Source organism: Oryx dammah, unplaced genomic scaffold (assembly GCF_014754425.2).
Source record: "Oryx dammah isolate SB20612 unplaced genomic scaffold, SCBI_Odam_1.1 HiC_scaffold_14, whole genome shotgun sequence".
Taxonomy (NCBI): Eukaryota; Metazoa; Chordata; class Mammalia; order Artiodactyla; family Bovidae; genus Oryx; species Oryx dammah.
This window is the reverse complement of record NW_024070198.1, coordinates 6,978,335-6,996,755: the sequence shown is the minus strand read 5'-3', so window position 1 is coordinate 6,996,755 and position 18,421 is coordinate 6,978,335. Positions and strand designations below refer to the sequence as shown.

At 40.0% G+C, this 18,421-nt stretch overlaps 1 protein-coding gene across 2 annotated transcripts in view; it reads left to right on the top strand.

Moving 5' to 3' along the window:
- PRKG1 (protein kinase cGMP-dependent 1) overlaps positions 1-18,421 on the top strand; it is a 1,378,000-nt gene that overhangs the window by 856,322 nt on the left and 503,257 nt on the right. The gene's annotated exons all lie outside the window — the stretch shown is intronic.

Sequence of the window (18,421 nt, the reverse complement as noted above, 5' to 3'; positions counted from 1 at the left end):
TCTCAAGTTTGAGAACAGCGCCTTAGTTCTTCCAAGATAGTGCATGATTTCAGTGACTTTGTGGGTTATACTCTGCTGCAGTTGTTTAGTCAGTAAATCATGTCTGACTCTTTTACGAACCCCTGGATTGCAGCCTGTCAGGCCCCTCTGTCCATGGGATTTCCCAGGCAAGAATCCTGGAGTGGGTTGCCATTTCCTCCTCCAGGGATCTGCCTAACCCAGGGAGCAAACCTGTGTCTCCTGCACTGACAAGTGGATTCTTTACCACTGAGTCACCAGGAAAGCCTACTTTGCTGTAAACCCTTCCTTTAAAGGTGAAGTTCCTTTGTTTGGAAAACAAGATGAGTGTGTAGAAAAATCTACGATGTGGACTTTAGTGTCATGGAAAACAAGCCACTGTCCTAAAAACAGGAATATACTTCTTGCATACGAATAAGGCGGCTGGATTAAAAGTCTTTGCCAATATGGTTAATTCTTTGGAAAGTGTTGGCCCTGGCATTTGCCCCTTTGCCATCTTGTTTACCTCTGTCTCCATCCCTTTAGACATTTCATTATAAGTGACTGCTACTTTTGACACCGCTTGTGAAAGGCCTGCTTTTGCTCGGTTGTCTGGTGTGTTTTCCCTCCACTCTGGCTGAGGCTGCCCTCTGACAGCCTTCTGACTTTGGTCTCCACAGCAATCATTCCCTTGGCTGCCTGCAGGGTCTCCTAGTTGAGGCCTATTTAAGTTGACCTGCATGCTGTTCATGCAGGATTGTGTCCTTCGACTCATCCTTCTCTCCCTGCCTGGTAATGCCGTTCACTGTGTCTGGTGTAGAGATGAATAGCCTTCTTGGAAATTACCCTGGGATGCTGTTTCCTCCCTAGTACTTAGTTGGAGCTGTGTGTGTGGCTTTCCCATTAACTATTCAGCATCAGCTGCTGTGGGCTCTGGTGTTTTAAAATTGCAAACATAGGTTGATCTTCTTTTCCAAAGTTAAGAAAAGCAAAACACCTTACACCTGTCAGGAAGAAAAAATGGTTTCAATCATGAGACATTTCTAGAGTAATGGGGATGTGGTTTTAAATCTTAAATCCTGAAGTGATAGTCATTTTGCAGATGATTGGTGCAGCCTCAATGTGCCCTGTCTGTACACCAGAGCTTGTAATAGATTATGCGGGGATGGTTGTCTAACTTACCTACTTGAAGTAAGCTACCTTATTCTACATGCTTAATTCAGGCATTTACCTGGCCATACAATTTCAGTATTGAACTTCCTTCCCTGATGAAATAAGGAACAATTTCCTAAGTCTCGATCTGACTGTATAGTTTCATTAGCGTCAATTAGGCTGCCTTTAATTTAGCTTTAAAAATGGTCACAGCTTTTGGGATAAAAAATTACATTGTTTAGTTTTTTTGCCTCTCATCTCACTTTTTATTATTGAAAAGAGAAGCACTGTATTGATGGAAAAAGGCTTACTTGTGACAGGAGAGCAGTTAGTGTAAAGACCATGACTAATTAAAATAAATGCTCTTCTCATCTTTTAGAATCCAAGTTGCTCACTGGGGTTGTTATTTCCTTCTTCCTTCTTTAGCCATAAAATTGTAATTTGATTATTTATATATAAAGGACATTTGGAATCATGTCAAATCCTCATCCGAAATACCTCCTTTATTTCTTCTCGGTATTTTTCATTAATGCCCTTACAAATGGATGACAACAGATGAATGATAAACAGTACATGCAATGAGAGGAGGAAAAACAGTGGTATTTTTTAGTATAAATTCTGATCTTTCGTTCCCTGTTAGTCCTTTTCATACTCATCTTTCCACTTCTACCCTGACAAGTTTTGTTCCTCTTTACCATTGTTTTCCTGATTGGAAAATAACAAAAGGAAAAAATGCATAAAAATACTGGCCAAGGGAAGCTGAAAGAGCCAACAAAGAAAATTGAAAGGGTCAAATTTATATACTAAAGTATATTCCTGGCTTTCTACTTAAATGCAACTTGTATCAAATCACTGTCTGTCTATTTTATTACTGACTTACAATGAAGATTCCAAATTTGTCAGTAGATTTATTTTGCAGTACTAAGCAGAAACAAGATACAAGGAACAATAAAGACTGAGGCTAGTTATGTTGATTATCTCCCAGTTCCTCATTCTACCTTTTGGATTCATTTGTACTCCAGCCAAGACTACTGTCAACCCTATACTATGTCTGATGCATGTTTGTATTTGAACAGACATAATATAATTATGCCATATTTAAACGCATAAAGCCAAATTGATAAAGACATCATGTGGTTAAGAAAGTATATATTAGCTACTTTTGTCAGTGGCTGGGGGAGATTTCAATCAGCCAGTATAGATGACCAGACCAGGAGTTAGCCTAAGATGTTAACTTTGATTTATCCTAACAGCATAATGATGTATCTGTGGTTGAATTGTGGTAGCATCTGGGTTAAGGAGTTTAAGCTGTATTGTCTCCATTTCTTTTGGTTCATTACATCCTTAAAGTAGGTGGTATTAGTTATACTGAAGAATATAGATTTGAAATCCCCAGAAATCCGCAACTGACAATATTGTCAGGATGCATGGGGTAATTTTTAGAGATCTCAAGTTTAAGAATGGACTGAATGGTACTAATCAAGTCAGAAGGTGGAGAATTTGTTAATGTTTCATTCATTTTGGCTAGGATCTGCTAAAGTCATGGCTGGAGTCTATAAAATATGGCAGCACAGCAATTTAAGCAGGTGGATTTCTTATCTCTGAACTGAGTAGTGAGCGGGTAGAGATGCCTTGCCTGTGTTTTAGGAGTTTATGTCTTTGAGCTGAATAAAGAGTGTCTGTGTAGAAGATGGAGTGGAATGAAAAGAAAAAAGAAATAGGATTTTTTTTTAAAATATAGTTGTAAAGTGAGGTTTTGCTGGCTTTAGTAACATCAGGAATGTGGCGAAGTCTTCCTTTTTTGTCCTCTTCCTGGTCTCACCAGAAACATTTCCCCCCCCCCCGCCCCCCCCCCCCCCCCCCCGGGAAATCTTTCCTTACCCCTAGGGCTGGATGAGATGCTCCTTATAGATGCTTTCTCCAGACCTTGTGAACCTACCAGGTGACCCTGGCACTCAGCACACCGTATCGATACTGCTTTCTTCGTTGTTCCCTTTTCCACTGAACCATTGTAAGCTTCTAGAAGATGGATGATGTGTGGATATTGTTTGCTATCAGCTAGAATTTCCTAAATATTTTTCTTTGGAACAACTAACTTACCGTATTCAAGCTCATATGACTTTAGTATTTATGACTTTAGCACTTCCCTTTTTTCCCTTTTATGTTTCAGTGCTTTGTAACGAGTCAGCTGTGTCTTGAGACTCCTTACGTCTCATAAATAGCTTCCAAGAATTAGATCAACTAGAATGCTTAAGATTTCCAGAAATGTGTCAGTTATTATTGGACAATTTATCTTTGAAAAAAATCTACTTTGTATAGAGGTCGTGCAGTCCAAATTTATAATTTGGAAAATGTAATTTGATTGTATAGTACAAGAGTACTATATTGATGTGAATGGTTTTGGTCATTCTGGTTAAAACTGTAACATATGAATTGATACTGCTTTTGAAGGAATTTGGGGAAATGACCTCTGTAGCTGTCATTATTTATAAAGTCACTTAATCACTCTACCTTTTTTTTGTGTGTGATTTTTCCTACTGACACAATGGAATCATTATAAATAGTTATATTTAAGTATCATTTCAAAAATTAGAATTATTTATGTGAAAACTCTATACAATTCTATTGACGTGGCTTAAAGATTCTGGAGCTTAATCTCTTTTCTATTCTATGCAGTGATTATGCCAGAATTAGCAATCCCATGGACAGAGGAGCCTGGTGGGCTACAGTCCACGGGATCACAAAGAGTCGGACACGACTGAGCGACTTCACTTTCACTTTCAAGGCATATAGGGCTCTTTCTGGGGCTCTAGAGATCAGACTCTGTGTGGCTTAAGCAAAAATGTAATTTGATTGATTATTTACTCAGAAAGGGCGGGAAGAGAGTGAGGAATGGGAAGGGATGGGACCCTGGGATTGAATTCCTCAGCATGGTGATTCTCTAAGGAAGAGACTCCGCTGGATCAGCCTCAATAACACATTCTTAGAAGCCTCAGCCCTGGTCAGGCTGAGTTAAGAAGTACCTCTGCTACATGTAACTGCACCAGTCTCCACCTCCTCAGCAAATATATATCCTTCAGTGGTGTAAGCAAATGACACCTTTTGCTGGGTCCACCACTATTTGCTGAAAGAGTCGACACAACTATGCTGACCAAAGGCAAACCATTAGGTCTAGTTTGCTTTGTGAATATCACCTTTGTATCTTCACAGTTGGTGCTGTTGTGTGAATATGATGCTTGATGTAAGAAAAGTGGATATATTTGATATGTTTAAGCAGAGAATCCTGTTTTCTAGATTTTTTTCTTCTCCATCAGAAACCGGTGACCCTGTTCTAAAATATAGAAGATACTGTTTCTTTCATCTGTAAGAACAGAACAAAACTTTGTTTCTATTTTGTATCCTAGCACAGCCAGCCTCTGTCTTTCAGGTCAATTAAAACTCATTTTTCTAATTGTTGTTGAATGATCAGTTTTCATTGCAACACTGTGTGTCTTCCAGACAAGTGAAATCACAAGAAGGAAAATGGCATTCTCATAGTTTGCCAAAAGTAGACACTTTTGAAAATGTAAAACAGCTGAGCTCACTTGGCATTTCTTGATGTTGTCTACTTCATCTGCCAGCAGAGGAGATGGCTAGAGAGCTCCCTTTCCTGATGATTCTTTTTTCCCCAGACTTCTGCCAAACATAGAGAATTACATATAATTTACTAAAGAAGAGATAGTCCAGAAAGCAACATTTCTATTTCAAAGCCTACTAGTGCCTAGAAAATAAATGTGAAGTAGTATTACAGCTGGTTCTTTTAACCATCTGGGTCATATACTTCCTTAATGGGACCAAGACAGAAGCATTGGTTTTCATATTTATGTGAGAACTTGAAAGGGATCATAATTCATGGCTGTTGAGTCTAGCCTTAAGGTGGCAGTAAACTAAGGTGATGTAGAGGTATGCAACAGAGATGGAAACTTCTAAAGCACATCTCAGGGAGTTTCTCAGGGAGATACAGCAGGGGGTTGATAGACATCTAACCTCAATGCTGCTTTTTTTCCCCTCAAGAAATAAGATTAATTAAGGGTACATCAAATATATACCATCTGACATATAGACACATTTGCAGAAAAAGAAACAGTATGATATAAGAACTGGCTAGGAAAAAGGAAACCCTTCCTTTGGGAGACAACATTTTAGTAACGTTTCTGAGTTGAAGTTGTGTAATTCAACTTGTGAAGAAAAGTTATTAGTATGACTTTGTAAAGATGTTAGTCTGAATTTCAGCAAATATGGAAGCATACGTTTTCAACATGTTGGTGCAGTGTTTAGGGATGCAGCCCAGTCAACCGACAAAAGGACTTACAGATGTAATATCCATTTCCTTAATGAGATTTGAGACAAAATCTGTTGTTATGCACAGATGTGCAGTGACATTTACCAAACGGATATTTCTGAATTGGGCACACTGTTCAAAATGTGCAAACCTGCAGGAAATGGTGTCACCATAACAGAAGCTGCCAGCAAAACCATCTCAGGAACTTGCCAGAGATTGAAGTTTATGACTGAGGTCCAAAATGTGTCATGTTTGGGGCCTCACTGATGTTCTGGGGACTCTGTGTGTATTGCAGAGCCTATTGAAAATAAACCTCATTGAGGTGGAATGGCCACCCTACCTCTGTTTACTTTTCTAAAGGATTGTATGCCAACTGTTGGATCGTGTTTAATTCTAGAATTTCTCCAAGATTTGGATTCAGCTAAATTATATAAGGCCTGTTTATGATAGAATTAAGGGCCATCCAGAGAAGTGAAGAGTAGGGAGATGCTTACGCCTAAAAGTTCCCAGCAGGAATATGTATGAGTTACTCAGTCAGCAAACGTGTTGGTCCTTTTCTATGTGCCAGTAACTGGAGACACCCTGCTCTGGGGACTGAAAAGATGAACAAGACACATTTTTTACCCTCAAAAAGCTCTATGTTGTTGAAAGCCAGCATCTCATCTTATCCTATTAACACACTCTGAGTCTTTATCATAATTTCGTGCTTGACCTTTAAGCTTTCCTAAACCTGTGTGCAATTCACCAAGTGATGTTTCTGTTTATTATTCTGAGGCAGTGAACCAACTTCATGACTGCTCTAAATTTGTTTTTTGTTTTTTTTAAAAAACTCAGAATTCATTGTCTGTAGCCTACAAGCTGATGTTTGTTTCCTGCATGTTTAAAAGATGAAAACATCATTAAAGGGCATCCTTGCGTGAAGAACGTGCTAGGCGACAGTTGCCACGCTAAGTATCTATCATGAGTTATTTCATCAATACCTGAGAAGAATTTCATGAGGCATCCATTATTATCTCAGTTTCCTAAATAGACTGATGAAAGCTCAAATTACTTGCCCAAGGCCACACAGTCCCTGTGTAGGAGATACACAGGCCAGATTACAGACTCACATGTTGTAGAATGCTGTTTCATGCCTCTAGTTTTCTATTCCTGAGATTTTCAATTTGTGCAGGAGGAATTGCCTGAAACAACATTTCCTTGATTAACATCAACAAAGGACATCACATTTTTCTAGATATTTGTCTGTCTGGCATAAGACCTGTCACTAAACCGTCATCCTTGTGTACAGTGCCCCTTACAGGAGTATGTTACTTCAAAGTAACTATAATTATGTATTCATTCATTCATTCAAGTTTTTTCAAACTTTTTGACCAACCCAGTAGTTCTGACTCTCTACTCTCTGCATTGATCTGTTATCTACTATAAAATCTTGCAGTTCAATTACTCCTTTGAGGTGATCCAATTCAATTTCCCACCTGATACAGGAATTTTGTCTCCCCTATTTTATCAGAGGGGCTACTGGAGCATTTCCTGTGATGAGAAATATCTTAGGACAAGTTAGCCATTGCTGTGATCACTTTGTCTTTGCATTGAGTCTGATCATCAGCCCTGTCAGTTCTTATTACTGGCTTAGTTCTATTCTTGAAAAGTCAAAAGGAACTGCCTCTTAATTCACCATTAGCATTATGGAGTAGATTGATTCAAATTTTGCTTGAGATAGAATAATTAAGGCTATTATCATAAGATGAAATAATAAACAAGTGAATGTATAAATAAAGAGGAAAACAAGAAAATTAACTTTGAGCAGCTAGAAGGTACTTGAGAACAAGGTCTGTATCTTTATCTTTCTATCACCAGTGCCTAATACAGTTCTTGGCAAGTAATAAGGTCTCAATAAATATCTGAAGAATGTTTGTTATAAATATCTCCCAACTTTTGAGTTCAGGCTAGCCCTTAAGGCCACTATAAACAGCTTTATTGAATATAAACAGCTTTATTGAATTTACTTAAAGGCTAATACACCCATCAAATCTTTTAGGACAGTTACTGAGTTTTCCCTTTCTCTTATCCAGAGCGAGTATCCTCAGTTTCTTCATTTTTATTTGTAGATGGTTTTCCTCCTGGTAATCTAGTAACGTATTTACCCTAAAACATTTATTGAATCCTGTGAGGTGTCTCACTACTCATGGTGGACCATGTATTGTACTGATACATCATTCAGGTCCATGAATAGCTATGTTGCAAGTCATGGTGATAAAAACCACACAGCAGACACAATCAGAAGTTTGTAGAAAAATAGAGAAATTCTAGCTGGGGTGAACTGGAAAGTCTTCATGAAGAAAGTGGTCTTTAAACTGACTCTTGAAAGACTACTAGAATTGTCATGATTAGAGAAAAATAATTAGAGCAAAGACTAGAAGGCAGAGAATGGAAGGGTACGTTTGGAAACTTGACAGTAGAATTATTGGGCAAAATAAAAGGTCTGTATCAAGAATTGTGAGCAATGAAGCTTGAATGGTACTTTGTGGATTAAATGCAAAAATGAATAGGTTTTGGTTTATTTATTGGCAGTAGGGAGCCATTGACAATGTTGTGGGCAGAATAACAGGATTAGAATAGTATTTTATGAAGATCAGTCTTGCAAGACTGGGAGTAGCTTATTGCTTTAACAGTCCTTCTTTGTCAGTAGTTCACAAAGTGATAATGTGATTTTTATTGTTCTTCATTAGAGGGAACTCAGTACTTTTGTCTTCATGACTATTATTCTCTGGAGGTCTTTTGGCTCCTCCTTTCTCTCTTGTTCCCTAATTTGTATCTGAGTTACAAAGAAAGCCTCTTATTTCCTACAGGCTTATTCCCCCTTTCTTCCTTCTCTTTGTCCTCATATGCTTGACACTGTGCTTCATATCAGGCTTGTTTCAGATGACCTGAGGTTGATTGGTTTGCTTGTTTATTCATTTTTATACCCCTCCCTCCACCCACCAGCCCCTGCCCCAACTATAAGCTTTATACAGAGCTAAGTGTCTACAGGTTTCTAAATGATTGCACTTTGGTTTCATAGACATTTACAACAGTACACTGGGTTTTCTAAACAAGAACTTGCAGGAGAAAGACGGGGACACCTAGGGAATCACCTGCTTCCACACCCAGGTTTTGTATCCTCAGACCCTGTTACTAATTAGCGCTTAGTTTTTAGTGTTTGTGGGCTTTGGCCACAAGAAGGGAGATGTGGTTAGAGTTCTGCATTAATTGAATTTGGCCTGGCACACTTGGCCTCACGTATATTTGTCTCTGCTGCCCTTGATGGCTGCTGTCAGCTGGAATCAGGATGGTTCGCATGGTTTTAATTTCAAAGATGACTTTTTGACACCACTGGGACTCACTGTGCATAAAAAATTGGAGCTTGTAGAATGAAGCACAGTACTTCTTGGGCTTTTTCACAGAAGGCCACCTAAAGACAGAAGGTAGTTCTAGTAATTCTGGAGGTGAGGGAAGGGGTTGTGCTAGGCATGACATGGTGTTGAGAGCCAGGGGAAGTACAGTAGATGTCAGTCACAAGGAGCCTGCCTCAGTTGCAAAATACTTTTGAGGAAGGCTCCCTTATATTAAAACCTTGGGTAAAATATGCAGCTCATTTCAGTTTTAATTTCAAGAAATCTTCCCCACCTCCGTTATTGAAGTCAAATTTATGTTTCTTTTTGCTCCTATGATATTTAGCGATGAGGACTGAGCAACTAACACACACACAGGGTGATAAAGTGGGTCAGAAGAATAGGATGAGGAAAGCAGGTATTCTTAGTCCAGTTTCAGAAATATGTGATAGTGAAAAGAAAGCAGGCTTTGGAGTCAGAAGGAAACTGACTCTTATTATATGTATGACCTGGGCAATAACTTAGCTTCTCTGAGACGCAGTTTCCATATTGATAGAAAAGGGACAAGAATACTTCGAGGATTAATATAGGGTAGATATAAGACATGAAGTTCTTATATCATGTAATAAATGCTGAATTATGTTACCAAAATAGTGCTCCTTAATATTTTTATATCTGTTCTAAAATAAATCATCATCCATTTGGTCATTTAAGTAGCCTTGACATTTGTGGGTTTTTTTGGTTGTTTGTTTGTTTTTTCTTTATTTTTTAGCCTTAACATTTGAAAGTGAATATAGTTTTTAAAATCATTACATTAGTTAATGTTGTTGTATTTTCAAAAAGTTTATCATTTGGCCTTACCAGTTGCATTGTTCAAGGTGTGGAAGAAAGTGAAAGTGAAGTCGCTCAGTTGTGTCCGACTCTGCGACCCCATGGACTGTAGCATACCAGTCTCCTCTCTCCATGGGATTCTTCAGGCAAGAATACTGGAGTGGGTTGCCATTTCATTCTCTAGGGGATCTTCCTGACCCAGGGATAAAACCCGGGTCTCCTGCACTGGAGGCAGACTCTTTAACCTCTGAGCCACCAGGGAAGCCATGTTGAGCAGAATTTAGAGGGGAAAAAAAACCAAATCTATTTCATTTCTTTTGCTTTCATTGAAGGACAGCTCACTGTACCACATCCTTTCAAATATATGAAAATCATGACAACACTGATGAGTGATTTTTCTATTATTAAGTTTATAGTAATGATTATCCTTATCTCCAATGTCCAATTTTATAATCCACTATCTTTATAGACTATGTATCATTAAAGAGATAACTTTTCAAGGCAAGAATATTTAGAATATAACTCCCATACTAACAATGAGGCAGTCTGCACAGTGGAGGTATCAGCACTTTCCAGATGCGTTGTAAACAGCAAATGGCCTGTTCTAATTATGAAGCATTTGTCTTAGAACATTCCAGCAGCTGGAATTGGCTTTAGGCAAACGTATGCCTTAATAATGTTGGGAAACAGTTGTGGGCTTCATGGACCCCCTCAAGGCCTCTTCTAAGCTGATTCTGTAGCACTAAGTATCTGAGTGATTCAAGCTTCAAGAAAATGGGAGTAGAGTAGGCTGTAAAAATAAAGTTTCTGGGATTTCTGGAGCATACAATAAAGTACCTTATGGTATGAGCTGGTGCTTTTTTAATGTTGAAGGTGAAATAGAACTCTGGGAGTTGGTGATGGACAAGGAGGCCTGGCATGCTGCGATTCATGGGGTCGCAAAGAGTCGGACATGACTGAGAGACTGAACTGAACTGAACTGAAGGACATCTTTCTTGTTCTTCCACCCACATTAAACCCTCCAAAGATTCTAGCTCATTCAAAGTTTAAATCAGCAGAAACATAGATGAGACCCACCTATTATCTGAGAATGTTCTCTGGAGAACAGTAAGACTTGGGGAAGAACAGATTACTCTGAAACCTTTGTCAGAAAACTCAACTTGTGTTTTGCTGCCAAGAAATGTCACTTTGAAAAGCTCAAGTTGAAAAACTGGTTCTTTTCTGATGGAGATTATCATGGTCTACAATAATTTTTCCAGTGAAGTACAAAAATAGATTTTATTTGGACAAAATGTTTGACATACACACAAAATTCAACTTAGAAAATACTTGATGAGCACTACTTTGTGCTACTTCTTCAGCGATCAGTGCAAAGAAATAGAGGAAAATGACAGAACGGGAAAGACTAGAGATCTCTTCAAGAAAATTAGAGATACCAAGGGAACATTTCATGCAAAGATGGGCTCAATAAAGGACAGAAATGGTATGGACCTAACAGAAGCAGAAGATATTAAGAAGAGGTGGCAAGAATACACAGAAGAACTGTACAAAAAAGATCTTCACGACCCAGATAATCACGATGGTGTGATCACTCATCTAGAGCCAGACATCCTGGAATGTGAAGTCAAATGTGCCTTAGAAAGCATCACTACGAACAAAGCTAGTGGAGGTGATGGAATTCCAGTAGAGCTATTTCAAATCCTGAAAGGTGATGCTGTGAAAGTGCTGCACTCAATATGCCAGCAAATTTGGAAAACTCAGCAGTGGCCACAGGACTGGAAAAGGTCACTTTTCATTCCAATCCCAAAGAAAGGCAATGCCAAAGAATGCTCAAACTACCGCACAATTGCACTCATCTCACACGCTAGTAAAGTAATGCTCAAAATTCTCCAAGCCAGGCTTCAGCAATATGTGAACCGTGAACTTCTTGATGTTCAAGCTGGTTTTAGAAAAGTCAGAGGAACCAGAGATCAAATTGCCAACATCTGCTGGATTGTGGAAAAAGCAAGAGAGTTCCAGAGAAACATCTATTTCTGCTTTATTGACTATGCCAAAATCTTTGACTGTGTGGATCACAATAAACTGGAAAATTCTGAAAGAGATGGGAATCCCAGACCACCTGACCTGCCTCTTGAGAAATCTGTATTCAGGTCAGGAAGCAACAGTTAGAACTGGACATGGAACAACAGACTGGTTTCAAATAGGAAAAGGGGTACGTCAAGGCTGTATATTGTCACCCTGCTTATTTAACTTCTATGCAGAGTACATCATGAGAAACGCTGGACTGGAAGAAACACAAGCTGGAATCAAGATTGCCAGGAGAAATATCAATAACCTCAGATATGCAGATGACACCACCCTTATGGCAGAAAGTGAAGAACTAAAAAGCCTCTTGATGAAAGTGAAAGTGAAGAGTGAAAAAGTTGGCTTAAAGCTCAACATTCAGAAAACGAAGATCATGGCATCCGGTCCCATCACTTCATGGGAAGTAGATGGGGAAACAGTGGAAACAGTGTCAGACTTTATTTTGGGGGGCTCCAAAATCACTGCAGATGGTGATTACAGCCATGAAATTAAAAGACGCTTGCTCCTTAGAAGAAAAGTTATGAGCAACCTAGACAGCATATTAAAAAGCAGAGACATTAATTTGCCGACTTAAGGTCCGTCTAGTCAAGGCTATGGTTTTTCCTGTGGTCATGTATGGATGTGAGAGTTGGACTGTGAAGAAGGCTGAGCACTGAAGAATTGATGCTTTTGAACTGTGGTGTTGGAGAAGACTCTTGAGAGTCCCCTGGACTGCAAGAAGATCCAACCAGTCCATTCTGAAGGAGATCAGCCCTGGGATTTCTTTGGAAGGAATGATGCTGAAGCTGAAGCTCCAGTACTTTGGCCACCTCATGGGAAGAGTTGACTCATTGGAAAAGACTCTGATGCTGGGAGGGATTGGGGGCAGGAGGAGAAGGGGACGAGAGAGGATGAGATGGCTGGATGGCGTTACTGACTCAATGGACGTGAGTCTGAGTCTGAGTGAACTCCGGGAGTTGGTGATGGACAGGGAGGCCTGGTGTGCTGCGATTCATGGGGTCGCAGAGAGTCGGACACGACTGAGCAACTGAACTGAACTGAACTTTGTGCTATCCTAGGCACAGAAGAAGCATGTAAAGAGAATACGAATATTGATATGCTGGGCTCAGTGTTCACCCCTTTATTGGCTGAGCTGAGGGAACTCTCTGGAGTCCTGATGGGGGGGAGGACTGGAAATAGTCTGGGAACTTAGAGAAGTGGCTGTTTACTAAATAAGTCTCGTTTGAGAAAGTGAAAGTGTTAGTCTCTTAGTCCTGTCTGACTCTTTGTGACTCCATTGACTACAGCCCGCCAGTTTCCTCTCTTCATGGAATTCTCCAGGCCAGAATACTGGAGTTGTTAGCCATTCCCTTCTCTAGGGGATCTTGCCAACCCAGGGATCAAACTTGGGTCTCCAGTATTACAGGCAGATTCTTCACCATCTGTAATTTGTATGTCCCTGTGGATGTAGACCTGGGTTTCCCAGGTGGTACTAGTGGTAAAAAACCTGCCTGCCAGTGCAGGAGATGTAAGAGACAGGGGTTCGATCCCTGGGTCAGGAAGATTCCTCTGGAGGAGGGCATTGCAGTGTGCTCCAGAATTCTTGCCTGGAGAATCAGAGGAGCCTATAGAGTCGTACAGAATTGGACACGACTGAAGTGACTTAGCACGCGTGGATGCAGACCAGCTAAGTATTACCTCTTCCCTCACCATGCTTCCTGTCTGCTTTTCTGGGGTAATCCTTTGTCTAGGATACTTAGAGCAGGGACTCTTCATCTTAAGGATGCCATGGACTGTTTGTCACTGATGAAGCATATGGACTCATCTAAAATGATTATTAAAGCATAAAACACACAGGATTACATAGAACCATTCACGTTGAAATAGAGTGATAAAACATTTAATAATTAATTGTGGTAAAATAACATAAGATCTAGAAGTCCAGTTCAGTGAAGGCAATGGCACCCCACTCCAGTACTCTTGCCTGGAAAATCCCGTGGACGGAGGAGCCTGGTAGGCTGCAGTCCGTGGGGTCGCTAACAGTCGGACATGACTGAGCGACTTCACTTTCACTTTTCCCTTTCATGCATTGGAGAAGGAAATGGCAGCCCACTCCAGTGTTCTTGCCTGGAGAATCCCAGGGACGGGGGACCCTGGTGGGCTGCCGTCTATGGGGCCACACAGAGTCGAACACGACTGAACCGACTTAGCAGCAGAGGTCCAGTTAACTACCATAATCTCAAAATAATGATGAATGTAAATTATATTTAGGATATCCTCAACAAATGTAGGATGATATAAAAATAGCCATATTTTCTACAGTAAAGTGATTTGTTGCCTCTATTTTTTTAAGATTATTTATTTTAGTTTTAGTTGTGCTGGGTCTTCCTTGCTGCACCTAGGCTTTCTCTAGTTGCAGTGAGCCGGGCTTCCTCTTCGCTGAGTGCAGAGACTTCTCATTTCGGTGGCTTCTGTTGTTGCAGAGCACAGGCTCTAGGCGCCTGGGCTTCAGTAATTGCAGTTGCGGTGTGTGAGCTTAGTTGCCCATTGCACATGGAATCTTTTCAAATCAGGGATCAAACCCGTGTCTCCTGCGTTGGCAGGTGGATTCCTATCCACTGTACCGCTAGGGAAGTCATGTCGCCTACACTTAGAAAAGATATGTAAATTTCAGTAACAGAATAATAAAAATAAAGATATTGTTTTCTCACCTCACATTCACGAATCCCTTGCATTCCTTCCACAGACTCCTTCGGGCTCCATGGACCCCTGGTGTCTCCATTCAAACTTCTGTAACAGTCACCTCAGACTGGTTGCCTTAAACAACAACGAATTTGCTCACAGTTTATCTCACAGAACTCACAGGAGGTGTGGAGTTCAAGATCAGGGAGCTAATACAGTGGAGTTCTTGGTGTGAGCTCTCTTCCCAGTTATATCCTCAAGTGGCATTATCCTGACGTGTGCATTGGCGGAGGGAGAGAGACTCTTTTCATAAGGGCACTAAACACATCATGAGGACTTCATCCTCAGTGCCTCATCTAGACCCGATAACTCCCTGTACTACTGTGATTTGTAATAAAAAAATATATATTTGTTCTTCATCTCTTTTCTGGCATTGAGCTCCTAAAATCCTTGGAAATTCATTCTTGGAATTTCCTAAGTGAGGAAAGCAACTAATCATCGACCAGATTTGGCAGGAATAATAGTTTGTTGGCCTTTGCACTAGACCACGAGTTTCTTGAGGGCAGGAATTGTCAGCCTATTTTCTGTCCCTCATATACAGCAATAGTTTCAACTAGATTGGTGTGAAATAAATATGGGCAGAATAAACCTTTGAATCATGTGTTCTGTACCCACACATGCTTTCTGAAAATTCTTCCAAAATTTGAATTTGACAACAGATACATTCCTTGATAGAATTTCAGCCAAACCAGATTTGTGGTTTCATAGTCCAGCACAGTTTTATGTCTCATTCTTCTATAATTTTGGTGCCTCCTAAACAAAGGCCAATTTTACCTCTGTTGAAGGTATTCTTGGTATACTCATGCACTTAAGAGATCCCAGGGTAAAGGTAACTTGTATCTTTTCCATATAGTTCAATCTGGCCTCAACCTGAAGAAAAAATGACTGTTTCAGTAGAGCATTCTAGATACATAACTGAATGAAAAGGAAAATGCCTTCAGCCAGACCTTTTTTCTGCTTTATGCTCCTCTGACTTCTTTGTTCACCAACAGCAGTCGTTGTGAAAATCGCAGGAATTTTGTTCCTGAAGTACATATACCCTACAGAGATTAGTACACCACTTAAGATCAAAGGTAAATGGGTTTTTAAAAAAGCGTTCTCTTCAAGTTATGGAAGCAACAGACTTATACTCCAACAGGCTGTTTAAGAAGCAAGATACTAATCACAGCTCCAGTATAACCATGCTTGTGACAGCACAGCAAGGTGACTGTTAGTCACGCTTGCCCACCTGTATAAAATGCTGACTTCACTAATGTCTGTATTGGCTGCATATAAAAAAGATGTTGGCATCTCGCCCAAGGTCATGGGAAAACTTGCAATTTCCTCAAGCTATATTCATTATCATACAAAATATCTGAAACATGGTTTTAGAAGTAGAAGATAAAAATACTGAATTCTGCGAACTTATTTTTAGAGATCATTTTTCAACACATGAATCATGATATCTAATAAATTCAGTTTAGATATTTAAATGTAATCTTAGAGTCTGACTAGACATATATATATATATTTTGCAGGTGAATTTCATGTAAATATATTAATTAACAATTATACCCAGTGGTTATCAAATAAAAAGCAAGTTTCTTGAGTTGGGAGAGGTTATAAGAAACGAGACGGGGACTTTGCTATGAGGGAATATGGTACGTTCTTATTTGAGGTAACATAATATAGACATAGAGATAATTGACAATATTAGCAACATGTGTAAAGTGCCGATGAGTGACACGGATAGACACAGCTATAGCAATTCATAGGACTAAAGGTTGCTGATCAGGAGAGACCACAGATCGAAAATGGGCTTGGAAGTGTGAACTAACACTAATAATGCTGCAGGTAACTTAGTCCACACACACACACCCCTCTACTTCCCTCCCACCCCTGCATCCACCCAAGCTTTTACTGTTACTCCCATTGTTGTCTTATTCACTTAGACCCTTCTCACTTCATTCCTGAGTTACTGCGGCCTCTGTCTCATGCTCATTACTCCTTGTCTGAATCTGGGCACACAATGTATGATCAGAACAATTTTCCTCACGCTGAGCTTTCATCATGTTACTGCTCTGTCCCACAGTTTGTACATAAAGTGCATATTTGATGACGCTAGTGATCGTCTGTATTCTGCTTGACTAAGGTGTTTCTGAATCCAGTGTGTCCCTTCTAGATTAGTCTTTCTCAGCTATCGCCATGATCTTATCTTTGGGTTTCAGAGATTATAATAGAAGCCTTTATATACTGTTACCAGGGGTGTGCATTATGAAATTTTTCTGCAGGGCAAAGCCTTAAGATGCATCTATGCTTTATTTCGTTCTAACATTATGCTTCCGATCATGCCTTTGAAATGTTTAAAAAACCCATATCATAGTAAAGCTATTTTTATTGCTGCTGTTTTTTAAAATAACACAATTTGTTGGTTATCTTAATTGGTCCTTTGGAGGGAAGAGTATTTATACTCAAAATACCTGGGAAACATTAGAAATGATGATGAATATAGAAAATACTATTTTTTTTTCTAGTAAGCATTTTACTTTTTAAAATTTCCCCATGGTGTCCTTTAAAACTGTGGCTTTTTGTTTTATCTTTTTAAGATCTCTGCTAGCTTCCTGTCGTTCATCAAATTAATCCTTGCTTCTTCTGCCTGGCTTCAAGGACCCTGCATCAGCCTGCTCTCAAACTGTGTAGCAGCCCTGTTGAAACCTGAGCCATTTCAGTCTGTTTCTTCTCTGCCTGGACTCCCAGAGCCCAGACTCATTCCTAATGCTGTTCTTGTTTATGCACTTTCCCCACTTGACTGCCCTTCGTCTATCTCTGTCCTAGTTCAACTTCTGTTGTTTTTCAAAGTTCCACTTCTTATGAATCTTGTCAAGATTTTCTCAGTCCCTTGTGGTGGTATCATCCAGGTCTGTGGTTCATCTCAAGTAAACAGGTGTTCTGGAAAAGAGCCTGGACTCAACCAAAGGAACTAGAACGTAATTGGAGAATACCTGTGAGGTGAGCTTGGTTTTCTGATGAAGGTTCATTTTTGAAGGCTATTTGGAATGGAGCCATGTACACACCAGTCCTTGCTCCCTTGTTCTTTTCCTACTTAACTGAACATCTGTTTTCTTCAATAAAGAACTGGCTAAGGAAGAAGTCATGTTTTCATTCTAAGCTTCAAATAATTGTTCAAGGAAAAATTAGGTAAAATTCAAAAAAATAAAAGTTTATTCTATTTGCTCAATAATCCTTTTATCATCTTTTCCCTCTGTGTGTTACTTCTAGCATCTTCCCTCAGGGCACATACATGGCCTACTTATTCCAACATTTTCTCCACTTCCTTACCCCAAATCCTGATCTGTTGCATTCACTGGGCTTGGTCTGAGAACTGTGAAGAAAAGAGAATTCTGCATTCATCCATGTTTCTATGTTTGATTCATTAAATTATGAGTGCTCAGTTGCTCAGTTATGTTTGACTCTTTGTGACCCCATGGATTGTAGTCTGCCAGACTCCTCTGTCCATAGCATTCTCCAGGCAAGAATACTGGAGTGGGTAGCCATTCCTTTCTCCTGGATATTTTCCCGACCCAGGGGTCAAACTCAAATTTTCTGTATTGCAGGTGGATTCTTTACCACTGCACCACCTGGATTTCCCTCATTGAACTATAACCTGGCCCCATTCACTGGTCTTGCTCAAGCCTGTGCACAGCCCTTCTCTACCCTATACACTGTGGGTACGAGGTTTGCCTGCATGCTAAGTAGCTTCAATGGTGTCTGACTCTCTGAGACTCTATGAACTGTAGCCCACTGGGCTCCTCTGTCCTTGGGATTCTCCAGGCAAGAATACTGGAGTAAGCTGACATTTCCTGCTCCAGCGGAGCTTCTGACCCAGGGATCGAACCACATCTCTTGCGTCTCCTGCACTGGCAGGCAGATTCTTTACCGTTAGAGTCGGGCACGACTGAGCGAC